Below are 17,104 nucleotides of genomic sequence, written 5' to 3' on the forward strand. Positions count from 1 at the left end.
AAATATGAAACCCGAAAGAAAAGGATATTCTAAATAAAGACCTTTTCATCACTTTGTAAATATACTTTTTCCTCCTTTTCTAATTCCTCTTTTTTTGTCTTTCTTCCATATTAATGATCATAGATATATTTCAAATCAAGATCTCTATCACAACCCCTCTTTTATTTCTAGATAGAATGTTTGACATGGAAGGATGATTTTTCACGAAAATATGAAATAACTTGCTTGTCTCCATTGCTAAGAGAGATAGAGTGTTGGATTCTGTCTTCAAGAGTTCAAGATCCAGTGATGATATTAACTACTGCACATAACCGCACAGTACCTCTGTTTATTTCGTTGTAAAATAGGTGTGTGTGTTAGTTGCTCAGTCGCGTCTGACTCTTTGAGACGCCGTGGATTATAGCCTGCCAGGCCAATCTGTTCACGGAATTTTCCAGGCAAAAATACTGGAGTTTGGGTTGCCATTTCCTTCTCTAGGGGATCTTCCCAATCCAGGGATCAAACCTGGGTCCCCTGTATTGCACGCAGATTCTTTACCATCTGAGCCACCAGGGAGGCTGTAAAATAGGTATGATATGATATTTAATACCTCCATTTCACAGAGCCTGGGTGAGGCTGGAGTGAGAGAAATACTGAATAAAACTTAAAATGGAAAATCCATGCTACAGAAATATGAAGTATAGTGCATGGTAAAGAGCAGCGTCGTAACTTGATCTTGTCTTTTGTTCCTTATTTGCTTTTTAGTTTGCTTCTGGCATTATGCCAAGCAAATAATAACAGCCAATATTTATGTTTCAAGCACTTTGCTAAGTGGTTTGTATATATTATTTATTCATATAATTATGGGTTGCTATTACTATCTCATTTTTACAGATGAGGAAACAAAGGCACAGAGAGATAAAATAAGTTGCCCAAGGTCACACAGCTGGTAACGCAGTGGGTTGAATTTTGCCCCTACAAAAGAAATATATCCCAGTCCTACCCTCTGTACTTGGGCAAGTGACTATTTGAAAAAGCGTCTTCATAGATATAATTAAGTGGAAGATCTTGAGATAAGGTTATCCTGGATTATGGTGGGCCTTACATGTAATGTGAGCATCCTTATACAAAAGACAGACACAGAGGGAAAAAGACCACGCGAAGACAGAAGCACGGGCTGGAGAAATGCTGCCATAAGCCTGGACATGTCCAGGGCCACCAGAAAAGGAAAGAGTCGTCGCTAAAGCCTTCAGAGGAAGCAAGGCCCCGCTGACTGCTTGATTTAGGAACTTGAAGTGACTAGAACGGTGGGAAAGTGCCTTCCTGTTGTCTTAAACCACCCTGTTTGTGGTAATATGCGAAGGCAGCTGCAGGAAACCACCACAGGGCCCACCCCAGGATTCAGAGCAAGTATGACACCAGAATGGAAACGCTTGGTCATTTTCTCTTAATTTCCTTTTTATTTGAAATACAAGTAAACTTGGGAGAAAAGCAAAATTTCCAACTCAGTGTGCTATGATTGTTTCTGTGAAATGAAAGGGTTAATAAATTGTGGGCCTGTGCTCTTACACAAACTAGGACATCAAATTCATTTTTATGTGAGGACGGGGTTGTTGAACACTAAGCTTTTCAAAATATTTGGTCCAGAAGTTCAGTTCAGTCACTCAGTTGTGTCTGACTCTTTGCGACCCCATGAACTGCAGCACTCCAGGCCTCCCTGTCCATCACCAACTCCTGGGGTTTACTCAAACTCATGTCCATTGAGTCAGTGATGCCATCCAACCATCTCATCCTCTGTCATCCCCTTCTCCTCCTGCCTTCAATCTTTACCAGCATCAGGGTCTTTTCCAGTGAGCCAGTTCTTCACATCAGAGGGCCAAAGTATTGGAGTTTCAGCTTCAACATCAGTTCTTCCAATGAATATTCAGCACTGATTTCCTTTAGGATGGACTAGTTGGATCTCCTTGCTATCCAAGGGACTCCCAAGAGTCTTCTCCAATACCACATTCAAAAGCATCAATTCTTCTGTGCTCAGCTTTCTTTATAGTCCAACTCTCACATTCATATGTGACTACTGGAGAAACCATAACCTTGACTAGATGGACCTTTGTTGGCAAAGTAATGTCTCTGCTTTTTAACATGCTATCTAGGTTGGTCACAACTTTTCTTCCAAGGAGTAAGCGTCTTTTTATTTCATGGCTGCAGTCACCATCTGCAGTGATTTTGGAGCCCCCCAAAATAAAGTCTGACACTGTTTCCACTGTTTCTCCATTTATTTGCCATGAAGTGATGGGACCGGATGTCATGATCTTTGTTTTCTGAATGTTGAGCTTTAAGCCAACTTTTTCACTCTCCTCTTTCACTTTCATCAAGAGGCTCTTTAGCTCCTCTTCACTTTCTGCCATAAGGGTGGTGTCATCTGCATATCTGAGGTTATTGCTATTTCTCCCGGCAATCTTGATTCCAGCTTGTGCTTCTTCCAGCCCAGTGTTTCTCATGATGTACTCTGCATAAAAGTTAAATAAGCAGGGTGACAATATACAGCTTTGATGTACTCCTTTTCCTATTTGGAACCAGTCTGTTGTTCCATGTCCAGTTCTAACTGTTGTTTCTTGACCTGCATATAGATTTCTCAAGAGGCAGGTCACGTGGTCTGGTATTCCCATCTCTTTCAGAATTTTCCACAGTTTATTGTGATCCACACAGTCAAAGGCTTTGGCATAGTCAATAAAGCAGAAATAGATGTTTTTCTGGAACTCTGTGGCTTTTTCCATGATCCAGCAGATGTTGGCAATTTGATCTCTGGTTCCTCTGCCTTTTCTAAAACCAGCTTGAACATCTGGAATTTCATGGTTCACCTACTGTTGAAGGCTGGCTTGGAGAATTTTGAGCATTACTTTACTAGCATGTGAGAAGACTGCAACTGTATGGTAGTTTGAGCATTCTTTGGCATTGCCTTTCTTAGGGATTGGAATGAAAACTGATCTTTTCCAGTCCTGTGGCCACTGCTGAGTTTTCCAAATTTGATGTCATATTGAGTGCAGCACTTTCACAGCATCATCTTTTAGGATTTGAAATAGCTCAACTGGAATTCCTTCACCTCCACTAGCTTTGTTTGTAGTGATGCTTCCTAAGGCCCACTTGACTTCACATTCCAAGATGCCTGGCTCTAGGTGAATGATCACACCATAGTAGTTATCTGGGATGTGCAGATCTTTTTTATACAGTTCTTCTGTGTATTCTTGCCACCTCTTCTTAATATCTTCTGCTTCTGTTAGGTCCATGCCATTTCTGTCCTTTATTGAGCCCATCTTTACATGAACTGTTCCCTTGGTTTCTCTAATTTTCTTGAAGAGATCTCTAGTCTTTCCCATTCTGTTCTTTTCCTCTATTTCTTTGCACTGATTGCTGAGGAAGGCTTTCTTATCTCTCCTTGCTATTCTTTGGAGAAGTAACCTACAATAATTTAGTTTTTTTAAAAATTTAGAATCCTTTTCAGAAAGAGAAAATAGTATATTAACCCTCAGCATAGATAAGCAAACTTACTAACAAATAAATCCTGTAAGGCTCAGTGGCTCAGTGGTAAAGAATCCGCCTAGCAATGCAGGAGATGTGGGTTTGATCTTGGGTCATGAAGATCCTCGGGAGAAGGAAATGGTAACCCACTCCAGTATTCTTCCCTGGGAAATCCCATGGGCAGAGGAGCCTGGTGAGCTACAGTCCATGGCATCACAAGAGTCGGACATGACTGAGTGACTAAAGAGAAACAACAACAAACCCAGTAAGAGCAGAACACAAGAACATTTTACTTGATGAGCGAAGATCTGTGCTATTATTATCAGTAACGATGACAATGTCAGCTTGTGATCAATACATTTGTCTTGTGTACTTAGAGAAAAACAAAACAATTCCTTAGAGATACTGGGTCTCTTGGGCCAAATTAAAACTCCTCTGAACAATCTAGCATTTCTTAACATGGTTAATATATTTTACTCATGAACAAATTATTGTTCCAGAAAATTCTCTCCATTTCCAATGATTTATAATACACCATTAGAAAGCTTTTATAAATATAATTCTTTGGAGGTTGAGTAAAACTTTGGGTCGCGGCTGCTTCCTCTCTTCCTTGCCTCTGGGACATCAGCTATGCACGATGGCAATTCTGCTAGATAGCTCAGGAATCGTTCCTTCACCTTCCTCTGAGAGACACAGAGGAGCAGCGAGTTTTAGGGAAAGAGGAAGTGAGCACCACAGAGAGGATCCCAGCCTACCTCTGAAAGCATGCGGAGCAGCTGCTAAGCTTTGTCTTTTCATGACTCAATAAAATTTGAGTCTGCTTGAGCCAATTCCCTAACTTCATCTCTGAGGTCTCGCCTAACTCTGACTCAACATTTGAGATGGTTTTTGCAACCCTCCCCTTAGTTTTCACAACCCTCCCCTTGGTTTTCCATCTAGTCCATCAGAGTCAAATGTCCTTACTGTAGCCCTTCTTTTTCCCTGTCAGTTCAACCTCAACCTGGGGCTTCTCTCAGTTACTCACTCTGGAATCAAGGCTCACAACTTTGCCGTCATCTTTGATCCAGACTCCCCATTATTTTGGCTTCTGATCATTTATCAAGGGCTGGTAATCATACTCCATAATGTCTCTCCTATATAAGTTGTCCTCACCATTCCCACTGTTCTTAACTGCCAGGGTCAAGTTCTGACCCTGCCTCCTGCCTTGATTGTTGAACCACCCCATAACTGGACTTTTTCCCACGTAATATGTCACACACCTGCAGTCAAGGTTTGCCTGTGTTCTACAATTTTCCACTTCTCTCTGCAGTCTACAAGAAACATTTCAACTTCCTTGAGCCGATCATTGATCTCACCTGACCGTCTGGTCTCAGAATAGGATTTCAGACTTGCTCCGTACTCCTGCCTTCGTTCATGCAGCCAGGCTTCAGTACTTCCTCTCTCTGCAATAGCACTTCCTTCTCACTTCCTGCTTTCTATTATTGCATTTCTTCAGCCTGCAAATCCAGTTCTCCCCACTCCGTAAGCCTGAATTTTAGCCCACACAAATTCCTCTCAGATTCGACTTCTTCCAGGATTCCAACACTCCCCTCTGAAATAGAGGCAAAGTATTATGTGCATGCAGAATGCCAAGTCATTTGAGTCATGTCTGACTCTCTTTGATACATGAACCATAGCTTGCCAGGCTCCTCTGTCCATAGGATTCTCCAGGCAAGAATACTGTAGTGGGTTGCCATGCCCTCCTCCAGGGGATCTTCCTGATCCAGAGATTGAACCCACATCTCCTACACTGCAGGGGGATTCTTTACACGGAGCCACAAGGAAGTCCATTAACTATTATGCTAGGTAATGAAAACGCAGAGAAAAACAGGACTGCTTTTTCAACATTTTACAACAGTGAGGAGGTAGATAGGTAAACAGACAACCAAACCTGGGGTGATATAAAATTAGATAAATAGGGTGCTATGTAAGGATATCTGGTCTTTATTTGGAGGAGAACAAGATCAGGGTTCCAGAAAGGGCAGTTATTGCAGGTCCATGCTGTGAGTGCACACAAATTTGACGACTATTGAAGAAGTTCTGTCTTGGTTGTTAAGAAGCTGCTCTGATACCCTGGATGCCTGGGCCCAATTCTGTGATCTCCCCGGGATTCAGCTGGGCAGGAGGTCTCCAGCACCTCTGCCAGCACTCCGGCCCACATCTGTTCTTGTTGCTCAGACCTTGACATCCATTAAGTATTTTCAGTATCTCTGCTGCCTGTCTCACTAAAAGTTTGGGATTGACAGAGATGGTGAGACAAATAATCTAGCCTGCTTGACCAGGGCATGGCCCAGCTCTCGCCAACCTGGCTAGTCTCCCAGGGTTGACACTGTTATCTGAAGTCAGTGTTCTGTGATCACCAAAACCCGTCTTGTGTCCTCTTCCCTTAGAATGTTTCTCAATCCTCATAATTTCCCATCCTCATAATTTCCCATTATTCTGCTGTTTTCAACATTTATGCATTTCTCTTTTCTTATGCCTTTACGACCCTGCTCTAGGCTTCAAACTCTTGGATGTATGATCAATAAAGCTAGTGAAGTAATTGAATCTTACAGATATAAAGCGTGATGTTATGTCTTTAGCAGGGAAGCACTCGCCCATAGTTGTCTCTTTCTCCCTAGAAAGGAGAGCCTCCTTCTGATGACACGTCTTGCCCTAGCATTGCTGTTTCTCCTCTGTGTCCTGTCCGCCAACGCTGGACTCCTGACATCCAAGTAAATTCAGAGACCTCGCTGGAATCACTGAAAGAGTTACTGTTTGACTTGACAGTCTCACTATTGTCCGCTGAAATTTTACCAGTAAGTTCAAGTGACAGCTGGGGGACATAGCAAAGAAAAGGTTTTCATTATCAGAGGCCTTAGTGAGATGTGCTCATGGTCAAGGTTCAGAGGGGCTGGAAACTCAGAGGCTGAGTCTTGGGGAGGTCAAACATCAACTGACTCTCACTACATTGTCGACGCTCTGGGTTTGCCAAGTTTCATGTACAAAATGGTGCTGTTTTTCTCTAGAGCAGTTTATGTGCTCAGTAGTAGAGCCAAGGCAGGCTCACTGTTTGTTTTCATGCCTTTTTTGGGAGCTTAACCTGTGTGATCTGCAGAGGTCTGGATTAACAGTCCTTTCACTAGGCGTCTCACAGCTTGGGTCAGTTCTTGGCCCCTCGGCTGACTTGTGGGCTCCAGCAAGCAGCTGTGATGGTCATTATTTCCCATCTGCTTGTCCCCCTCCACTCCTAATTTTGAAATAAGAATGCACTGCTCTTACTGCTGACCTGTAGCCTATTCATACCCTATCCTTTTCCAGAGTATTTTCTGTTAGGCAAAAGCAAACACAACAAAAAAAGTCAAAAACACAACAAAACTTGAAACATCACAACTCAAAGCAGTTTGGGATAAAATGATGGATCTGTGTAATCAGTCCTTAGCTCTTAAGGGTGTTGCAAATTGAGACCCTATCCTGACTTCATCTTATTTTTGAAACTCCTGTACTCCAATCTCTATTCATTTTGTTCTGTTCCTTCCTTGAGGTTAGAGCTTAAGCTTCCAGCTCTGATTAGTAGCTCTTCCACAACTGTTTTGTCTACATTATCTGTCTGTCTGTCTATCTATCATTGATCTTCTCTATTTTTATCATTTTTTTATCTTCAGAATTATCTCATAGTTCTCTTATTCAGCACTATGCTTTACTCTATTTATACATAGGTAGTATTTATTACAAATAAATCACTAATACTTTTTATGATCGTAGGATCATCTCTTCCGTTTCATTTGCACTTGGAACTAAAGTAGCACCTGCTATATTAAATATTTCTAGTAAAATAGCTTGCTTTCACATCATTTTATCAAAATTATTCTCCTTGAGTGAGGTAATTGTGGTAGATTTTTGTAGATCACCTATTTGTTGTTGCTATTTCTTTAGAAGCAAGTTTTTCCCTGACTTTTTGATATCAAAACTCTTTATTTAATAATTTGACCTACCCTAATATATTCAAAGTGAAAAGTGAAAGTGAACCCACTCCAATGTTCTTGCCTGGAGAATCCCAGGGACGGCAGAGCCTGGTGGGCTGCCGTCTATGGGGTCGCACAGAGTCGGACATGACTAAAGCAACTTAGCAGCAGCAGCAGCAACATATTCAAAGCTGAGCATCGAAGAATTGATGCTTTTGAATTGTGGTGTTGGAGAAGACTCTTGAGAGTCCCTTGGACTGCAAGGAGGTCCAACCAGTCCATTCTGAAGGAGATCAGCCCTGGGATTTCTTTTGGAAGGAATGATGCTAAAGCTGAAGCTCCAGTACTTTGGCTACCTCATGCGAAGAGTTGAAGACTCTGATGCTGGGAGGGATTGGGGGCAGGAGGAGAAGGGGACGACAGAGGATGAGATGACTGTATGGCATCACCGACTCGATGGACATGAGTTTGAGTGAATTCCAGGAGTTGGTGATGGACAGGGAGGCCTGGCATGCTGTGACTTATGGGGTCGCAAAGAGTCGGACATGACTGCATGACTGAACTGAACTGAACATATTCAAAGCACATTTATATGGAATTTTTTCCCTGAATTAAAAATTTTACCAAATAGAATAGAATTAACATATAACTTTATATTAGTTTTAAGTGTACAAGATAATGATTCAATACTTGTATACATTGTAAAATGATCATCACAATAGGTCTAGTTAATATCTATCACCAGACATACTTACACATTGTTTGTCTTGTGATGGGAACTTTTAAGACATACTCTCTCAGTGACCTTCAAATACACAAAGCAGTACTATTAACTATAGTCACCATGCTGTAGATTACATTCCCATGACTTACTTATTTTGTAACTGGAAGTTTTGTACGTTTGATCCCTCTCACCTATGTTGTTCATAATCTATATTTTAAAAATTCCAAACAGCTGGGTCTGAACTGACCTCTTCATTGCTGCACAGATGTCCCTCTGCTTCACTCATCCCATATGTCTCAGCCTGGCTAATAATGTTTCCATTTGACCTGAGCCAAACTAGATACTTCATTGTTCTTTTTTTTCTTTAACCCACTGTATTCCATTTGTGTTCAGTGGTTGCAGATTTCACAACATAGTTCCCCCGTTTTCCCAGTCCACTGAGCCTGACTTGGCCCAGGTCCTTGTCACAGTTCACCTGGTGGAACCATCTTCTTTTGGCTCCACTGTAACCAGTCGGTCTGGTCACTGCACGCCACTCCTTTCCCCTCTCTGCTCTGCTTGTGTTCATCATTGCTTTGTTCCTTACTTACTGCTTGTTTTTCTGCCCTCAAAGCTCTTCTCAGCTGGGAACAGCCCAGTTGAAAATTGCTTTAATGCCTTTCAGGGCTGTGGTAAAGTATGTAAGCAAAATAAAGCAAACAGCACAAACAACCCAAGAACAAGAGTCCACTGGTTCTTCAGACTCACGTTCCCAGAGCCATTCATGAAACCCCACACCAGGGTAGGCGGTGTCTTCCTGGTACCCCCACAGGACTGGTCAAACTCTGCCTGCTTCTCTCCCAAGACTGGAGGCTGTTTGACTATGGAGGATGGGGACCATGTCTCACCCACCCTTTGTTCTTCCTTTTCCAATTACTGTTTAACACGTTCACACCAGCTAGGTCCTGCTGTGCCCAGGGTGGTCTCCATTTGATTCTGCAGCCCCTCCCTGCTCTCCTGAGGCTCCTTCTGAGCCAGTGCCTACAAGAGAGAAGTAGTTTTCCTCTGGGGGCCCACTTGGGCTCACTGGCTTCAAACCATGCACCTTCTGTGGCCATCTTCTTTCTTTACTGAAAATTATCCTGATTCCTGACTAAAACACCTATATCTTCTCCAGAATCTGGACTGTGCCTGATATGAGACTAGGTTCTTGCTCTCTGTCTGGTATTGTGATTTGTAAACTTTCTGGGTAAGCTAGCCAAAAATGCTGATTTCTGTGGCTCGTTCCCCCAACATTGTGATTAATACCCCAGCAAACTGTAATATATGTTCTCCCATTCATGTCTGGGATCAAGAAAGGGCCTCCTTTTCGTCACCAGAGAGCCCACCTCATTAGCCTTGCTCTGATTGTGGCGCTGCTCACCCCAAATCAATCCAGTGGCCAGAGTGACTACCCATAACTACCCATGCTGTTGATTCATTTGCATGACTCAAAGCCAAGAGCTTAACATCTTTAATCAAATTGACAGAATTTAGTTTGGTTTTGTGATCCATAAGTCCCAGTTTCCCCAGGGGTGCAGGTAAAAATGCTTTATAGACAAGAGTGGGGAGTGACTGAACCCAAGTGAGTTGAAAAAGGAACAAGGTTTTCAGAAGAGAACCATGGATGCTGGTTGTTATTCACTGTGCCTTCTTATTCATCTTTATGTTTGGCCACTAGCAGATGCTTGGTGTAATACATGGTTAAGGCTCATTATGTGTTTGTCAAGGGAATGATAACTAAGTGAATATATCTTTACTGTAAGTAATTGAGATGTGTGGTAGTAAATTCATTTGGTCCTCTAGAGTTTCATCTACTTTAAATTCCATAAGGTTTTGTGTTGGTGTATTTCTGTTCCAGGCTGAACATCTTTATGCTTACATAATCATAATCCTCTCCATGTAATCTAATGTTCTAGAGATATCAAAACACCAAAATTGTTCTTCACAGAGTGACACAAAGCTGAACGCAAAAAATGGCAAAGGTAATGACAATAAGACTCCTATGTTAGGAATAGCATTATCAATTGAATGGCCAACAGTGTTCTATTTTTGTTATCAATGTTACTGCTTTCAATTTTAAATATGCAGAATATTGATTTAACACAGCTTGCTATAAAACACTGATATCAAATTCATGTTTGCTGCAAAATACCACATCTCAAATCTGCTTTCTTAGATTTCAAAATTGACATTTAATTAGAGAGAAATTTGTTTTAAGCCTGTGGCAAGTTGATGGTATCAGTTATACACTGCTGCTTAATAATCCACTCTAAAATTCACTCACTTAAAACAACAATAATTTATTTTGATCATGAATCTTCTATTTGTCAGGGCTCAGCAGGGATAACTCATTTGCTCAATTAGAGGTCAGCTGGGGTAAACTTGACAGGATTCATGTGTTGCTTGGGCTTCCTGATAGCATGATAGGTGGTTCTCAAATATAAGTATCCTGAGAGCGAGAAAGGGAAAACCCAGTGCCTTTAAGGTCAGTGTACGAAAACTAGCATAGTGCCTTTATCTCTGAATTCCATTAGTCAAGCAGTCATAAAGCCCATATTTATGGGGAGGGAATACTTATGGCAAGTATGTAAATGCCACAGCGATCTCAGTCTTGGCTCTTGCCCATATAAATGAAGTTTTATTGAAACACTGAATTGTTATCATATCAATTTTCTAAGACTCTCAGAACTAATTCAACTTGTTAGAATATTAGACATCTCCCTTTGATTCAAGAAATCTGACTCTAGTTCTTCAATGAAATGATCCTGTGTGTGCCTGGGTGTGTGTTAAGTCACTTCAGTCATGTACGACTCTTTGCAACTCTGTGGACTGTAGTCCGCCAGGCTCCTCTGTCTGTGGGGTTCTCCAGGCAAGAATACTGGAGTGAGTTGCCATGCCCTCCTCCAGGGGATCTTCCTGACCAAGGGATTGAACCTGTGTCTCCTTTGACTCTTGCATTGCAGGTGGATTCTTTACCACTGAGCTACTGGGGAAACCCCAAAACAATCCTAACATGCATAAATTGCCCCAGGAATCTGTGCTAACTAACCCTCCTATGTCAAGGTGGCCTGGTCACTCTACTCAGTTGGAATTTTTCTCTGGGCCATAGAACCCTACCCTGCAGCTGGAGAAGCGGGAGGTGAGCTTGCTGAAAGACCTGTCAGCCAAGGGATGCCTACTCTTCTTGCGTGAGAAATAGACCCTAACTTGGAACACTTCAATTCTTGCCAGAAAATTGTCCAAGACAATTCAAATGTGAATGCTTTATAGTACCTCTTTGCTTGAGTTATTTGGGGGCGTGACTGGTTAAATACAAAGTGAACATGTAAGCAGCTTCCTGAGAAAACAGTGATGCTATTCAGCGCATCCCCAGGAAACACAACTCTCTTGGAAATTCTGAATCTCCTCGTGAGAAATGACTGCAGAGATCACACAATCTATGTTCCCCTGCCAGGGAATGATGCCAAGTGGCGAGTACATGGTGGGGTGGACATGGGAGTGGGAAAGAACAGGGTGCATTTCTTTGTAATAATCAGAAAAGTTTAATGTGACTCTCTGGTATATGCATATTCATCTGCCACGCAAAGCTGTGCAACGGATGTGGAAAATCCTCTTTGGCGACCCAGATATAACAGAAAGAAACGTACCTTTTAATTTCACTCTGCTTGCTGTTTCTCTGTTGCTAAGATGACTGCTGAGGGCTTCCTCATGACAGGAAGCAGCGCTAGTCAATGTGTTTGGTTGGTACATGGCATCCGGTCCCTGGAAGTACCGTGGTCCTAGTGGGCGGCAGAAAGGAGAACAGAGAACAATGTGGATATTGTCACCAGCCTTTGTCTACTCCAAGATTTACATGACTTGAGAGGGGTAAAATCCTAGAGACTCTCCTTTCCCCAAAAGGAACTTATCATTTGTCAAAAATGTACATGTTTCCTGGATGTTGAGCAGGAAAAGTTCTCTAATGTGTAAGTGCAGGGAAGCACTCTCAGTATTTGCAAAACGCCATTCCTCCAAATTTGGCTAAGATCAGGTAATGCAGATTTTTATTTCCTACCTACCCTTTTCTCACGTTTGACTCTCCCCTGGGAGCGTCTATTCTTTGAGCACAAATTTATACCAACATTAGTAGAAAAATACCTGGTTTTTTTCTAAATCACAGACTTCTTGTGCGATGGTGGAAGAATGTCAGGCAGAACACAATTTTGTTATATTTCCCTTTCAAGGAACACCCACAGTCAATTTGTCAACGAAACTGGAAATAAACCTAGGTTGAGATGATTGTTAATTGGTTTTTGATTAATACTCCTGAAAAACCTATAATTATGAGCAACTGGTTCTTGGAGTCATACCAGATTTATTCAAAAACAGGAAGCAAATATTCATATTACCTTTGAAATATATTGTCCCTCTATCTTCAAACTTGAATATGCTTTGAATTTACTTCCCAAGAATTCTCATATAAAGGAATCTATTGCGTCCCTTTTTAACCTTATGCATTTCTTGTGCTAATATAGTTCTGTTTTAATCTGCTGTTACTCTTTTAAATACCAGATTTCAAAATGCAGCACGTAAAGATGCAGTTCGTTATACTTTTTTCCTCAAGTTAAGAATATAATCTGCCTACAACACCTGCTTGGTGGTTATGATTTCTTTCCCTCTGTGTTCAGTGTTGACCCATAACATCCAGAAATTGCATCTTCAGTTTAGCTGGTCATTCTTCTTGAGCAGAGAAGGCTGTTTCTCTGCCACTGGGACATAAAATCTACATTTTATTTATTTTGTTTTTTATTTCAAATATCTGTCCTATGCATCAAGGCTTTAGAGTTATTTTTCAATTTTCTCCAGAAGACAATGTTAGCTTTGTTTTCCAAATCTTCTTTTGTATTTTATCTAGAATGTGGATTGAGAGTTCCAGCTTCTTCATGGCTAGTCTCTCCATGTCCTTCTCTTTCTCTGGTTTTTCCTGATCGTCTTGTGTTTACTTTTATTGACTTCCTAAACTGGATTATCCAGATCATCCCTTTTATTTATGAATCTTGGGTTAGTGTCCTCTCTCTCTCTCCATCTCTTGCTTTCAGCCAGGAGCTATAGAGTGGATGGGTGACCTGTAGATAGGGGGTTAAGAATGCTGTTCTATATCTATTAAAAAATTGATTGATAGGATTACAGGATGCGGGATAACTGGATTAAACCACAGAAGCTAGTCATCACACAAATGTGAATTATTTCCAGGAAATTTTCTTTCAATGTCTATAGAGAGAGGGGATGCTGAGGTTAAGGGCTCAGTGATGAAGATGCCAGATGAACACCTACGAAGGATAACAGAAAAGAACTGTATCTCTATGGTTATGAAAATCTAGAAGGGATAAAACTAGTCATCAAAGAAAGAAAGAACTTGAACTGAGGTGGAGGGCAGGGGGGAAGTTAGGTCATAGAGTTTCAAACAGAAAACCTAGAAGATGGAGCAAATTGGTACCAATGATACAGAAAGAGGTTAACATTCGATTCAAACTAAGGAGAGTGTATCTGATGTCCCACAGAAAAAGAGAATTATCTCCAGAACAGGGGCAAGAAGCATTTTGAAAATGGAAAAAGCCAGACTTGGGTGCGTGACCTTCAGACTTAGCCACTGGCTGAATACCTACAATTTAGGCCTTGGGTAGAATTCATTGCCTGAGACAGCAAGGCCTCCCACACAGAGCAGAGTAACAAAGTCTCTGTGTGTGTTAAGTGGCTTCAGCTGTGTCTGACTCTTTGGAACCCCATGGACTTGTAGCCCACCAGGCTCCTCTGTTCATGGGATGCTCCAGGCAAGAATACTGGAGTGGATTGCCATGCCCTCCTCCAGGGAGAGTAACAAAGTATAAGGATTGATGTTTGAAGATGAGTTTGAGCCCTGACGGTATGTTTTGGCTGGTCTCTGCAGAAAGGGGGATTTGCGGAACTCAGTGTTTCAAGGGGTCCTAGGCAGATACTTTTTGTTATTCTTCTTTAATTTCTTCTTCATTTCTTCTTTAATTTCTTCTTTTGCTGCATCTATGCTCTGAGTCACCTAGAGTTAATTACAGGTGCTCCTGCACCTTCTCCTTTTCCTCTATCTCCCGTTTGTCAGGAGTGGGGACACTGTAAAGATGAAATGAGCTGTGGCATTTAGAAGCACTGTGAGCAGAGAAGCATAAGAGTTGAAAGTGGCCCATCTAGATTGGGGTTGGTTTTCTACAATGCTCTGACACCCTTATTTCTCACTCTCTGATTGTATCAAGATACAGTAAATTCTGAGTGTAGCATATTGAAACTTTGGATGTTTTTCAACAAACATTGATTAAGCCTGTAGTAAGTATCCGTATCTGGTGTAAACAATGGAGCTACCAGAGGAAGACCTAGGGCTGTGATGTAGGTCTGCAGGAGAGGCCAGGGGGCAGCCAGGCTTATAAAGCCTGAAGTTTCTGTGATTTACAGGGTTCTCTCTAAGGAAAAAAAATCAACTTACAAATATAAATTTAATTATAAAAGAGAAGTGTTATTTGTTTAGGGTGAGAAAAAAATCCAACAAATTCAAATTTTGAAAGTCAGACAAATAACACAAATATAAAATCTAGGTAAGAAAAAAAATATAGTATTTTTATTAACTAACTGCATAACAAACTATTACTTTTTCCCCTGTATTTTTTGACTATAGATTCTTTGATCACATCTTCATATAACAATGATTTTTAAAAATTTATTTTTTAATTGGAGGATAATTCCTCCACAGTAATGTGTTGGCTTCTGCCATACAACAACGCCAATCAGCCACAAGCACACATATGATTTTTTATGATTAGTTTTCATAGGAAGACAGAAGTGTAATTCAGTCTTTCCGGTCACATAGTTCCAAGTGAATTTTTTTTATTATTGATCATTTTGACTCCGTATGATTTAAGGCTGAATCACTTACTTAACAATTTTATGTATTGAAAGACAGTTTGCACATTGCAAGCCTTGTTTCTCCTCACTGCCCTCAGGGTCCGTGCCTAGCATGGCAAGCTGTTCTTGTTAAGGTGCAGCGCCCGGTCGCTTCACTGCCGAGTGTCGTGGTACAGGGTGAGTCAGCCCCGTGGGTAGGAGGTGTGTTCCCGGAAGCCATTCCTACATTGGGACAGCTGGTGTCACTTAACTATACATGGAAGTGTTTATGAATCACAGAAGTATACCTGATTAAATCCAAATAAATGTCTCTCTATATCAACTCTCTCTAAGCTGGATTCCTCAGATGCCCCCAGCCTTTCCAAACTACCTAACATGAGGAAACATATGTAAAGTGGGATGGAGTTAGTCAGAGTGGGACAGAAAACAGTGGACTTAAGTCATTGCAGTTAAAATAGATCATATATGCAAATTTTACAAAGATTTATGACCTCATGAATGCACAAGGCCCAGGGCCTTTGCAAATGAAGTGTCCTGACACTTGAGTTTTATTAACCTCCATGTAAATCCACCTGTGGGGAGGAAAGTAGATAACCTGAGTGAGTGAATAAAGACGTCACAGCGATACTGAACTTGGAGCCAAGTCTTGAAAGATAAGGAGAGAATTTTTAGCAGGTCAGTGGGAATGGCCAGGGCTCCTGGGAGATGCCAGTGAAAGAGTCAAAGAAAGAATGGGAAGAGTGAGAGGAGAATCAGATGAGTATGGTGGTTTTGGGGAGTTTAGAGCAAATTTCAACAAGGGATGGTTAAGTGCTGTGACAAGTCCAAGTAGATGAGAACATTAAGGGGTCTATTGGATTCAGCAATAAGAAAAGTCACATGGTGACCTTTGCCACTGTGGTCTCAATGTTTTAAAAGTGAAAGTCACTCAGTAGTGTCGACTATTTGCGACCCCATAGACTATACAGCCCATGGAATTCTCCAGGCCAGAATACTGGAGTGGGTAGCTTTTCCCTTCTCCAGGGGATCTTCCCAACCCAGGGATCAAACCCAGGTTTCCCACATTGAAGGTGGATTCTTTGCCAGCTGAGTTACAAGGGAAGCCCGATGTGGTGCAGTGGGTGTCAGTGGTGGGGTGTCAGTGGAGCAGTGGGTGTCATAGTGATGTTCTATGGGCTGAGAGGGGAACAGACCACAAGGAAGCTGACATTGTGGAAGCTTAAAGAAGCTTAAAGAAGCTTCCATTAAGTGTGCTTGGGGAGGGAAGAAGAGGCAGAGTGCTGTAGGTATAAGAAAGCATCAGGATGAGGGACTCTTCTTAGCACTGTTTTTTGATTAAAGAGGAGGGTGCCCTAGCATGTTAAGAATGTCCTGGAATGAAGCTGGTAAAGAGAGATGTTTTCCTGGTCTGTGCAGAGGGCGTGTGGGTTCCATTTGCTCACCTGCTTCTAATGACTCAGAAATTCTCTAGGATGACTTCCAGCCCCAACCAACTAAGCTTGCATACAGGTCCTCAGAAGAGTCTGTACCTGCTCATCCCAACATCCCAGGTGGTGGCCCGCAGCTCAGCCCTGCCCTCTCGTCCCGCACATTGAAAGTACTGAGTCCACATTCAGTTTCCCCTCCGCTTCTCAATCTCATTTCACCTCTTCTTCCAATCCTCTGCTTCTGTCTCTGTATCTGTCTCTACACTTTCTTTTCTGATATGACATATTTCCTATGCCATTATATTCTTCAAAGATATAACTTTTAAGTGATGGCATAATATTCTGTAACATGGATTAGCCACATGCTGTGTTGTGTTATGCTTAGTCACTCAGTCGTGTCTGACTCTTTGCAACCCCATGGACTGTAGCCCACCAGGCTTCTCTGTCCGTGGGGATTCTCCAGGCAAGAATCCTGGAGTGGGTTGCCATGCCCTCCTCCAGGGGATCTTCCCAACCCAGGATCGAACCCAGGTCTCCCACATTACAGG

General features: G+C 41.8%; 1 long non-coding RNA gene across 1 annotated transcript; it reads right to left on the reverse strand.

Annotated features, from left to right (window-relative positions):
- Nucleotides 1–1,416: 1,416 nt before the first annotated feature.
- LOC132657245 (uncharacterized) lies at nucleotides 1,417–4,929 on the reverse strand. The gene is made up of 2 exons (XR_009595110.1): nucleotides 4,851–4,929; nucleotides 1,417–3,735 (listed from the first exon to the last, which is right to left on the reverse strand). It is a non-coding gene; the product is annotated as an uncharacterized LOC132657245 (long non-coding RNA).
- Nucleotides 4,930–17,104: the final 12,175 nt, after the last annotated feature.

This window comes from Ovis aries, chromosome 10 (assembly GCF_016772045.2).
Source record: "Ovis aries strain OAR_USU_Benz2616 breed Rambouillet chromosome 10, ARS-UI_Ramb_v3.0, whole genome shotgun sequence".
Classification (NCBI taxonomy): domain Eukaryota; kingdom Metazoa; phylum Chordata; class Mammalia; order Artiodactyla; family Bovidae; genus Ovis; species Ovis aries.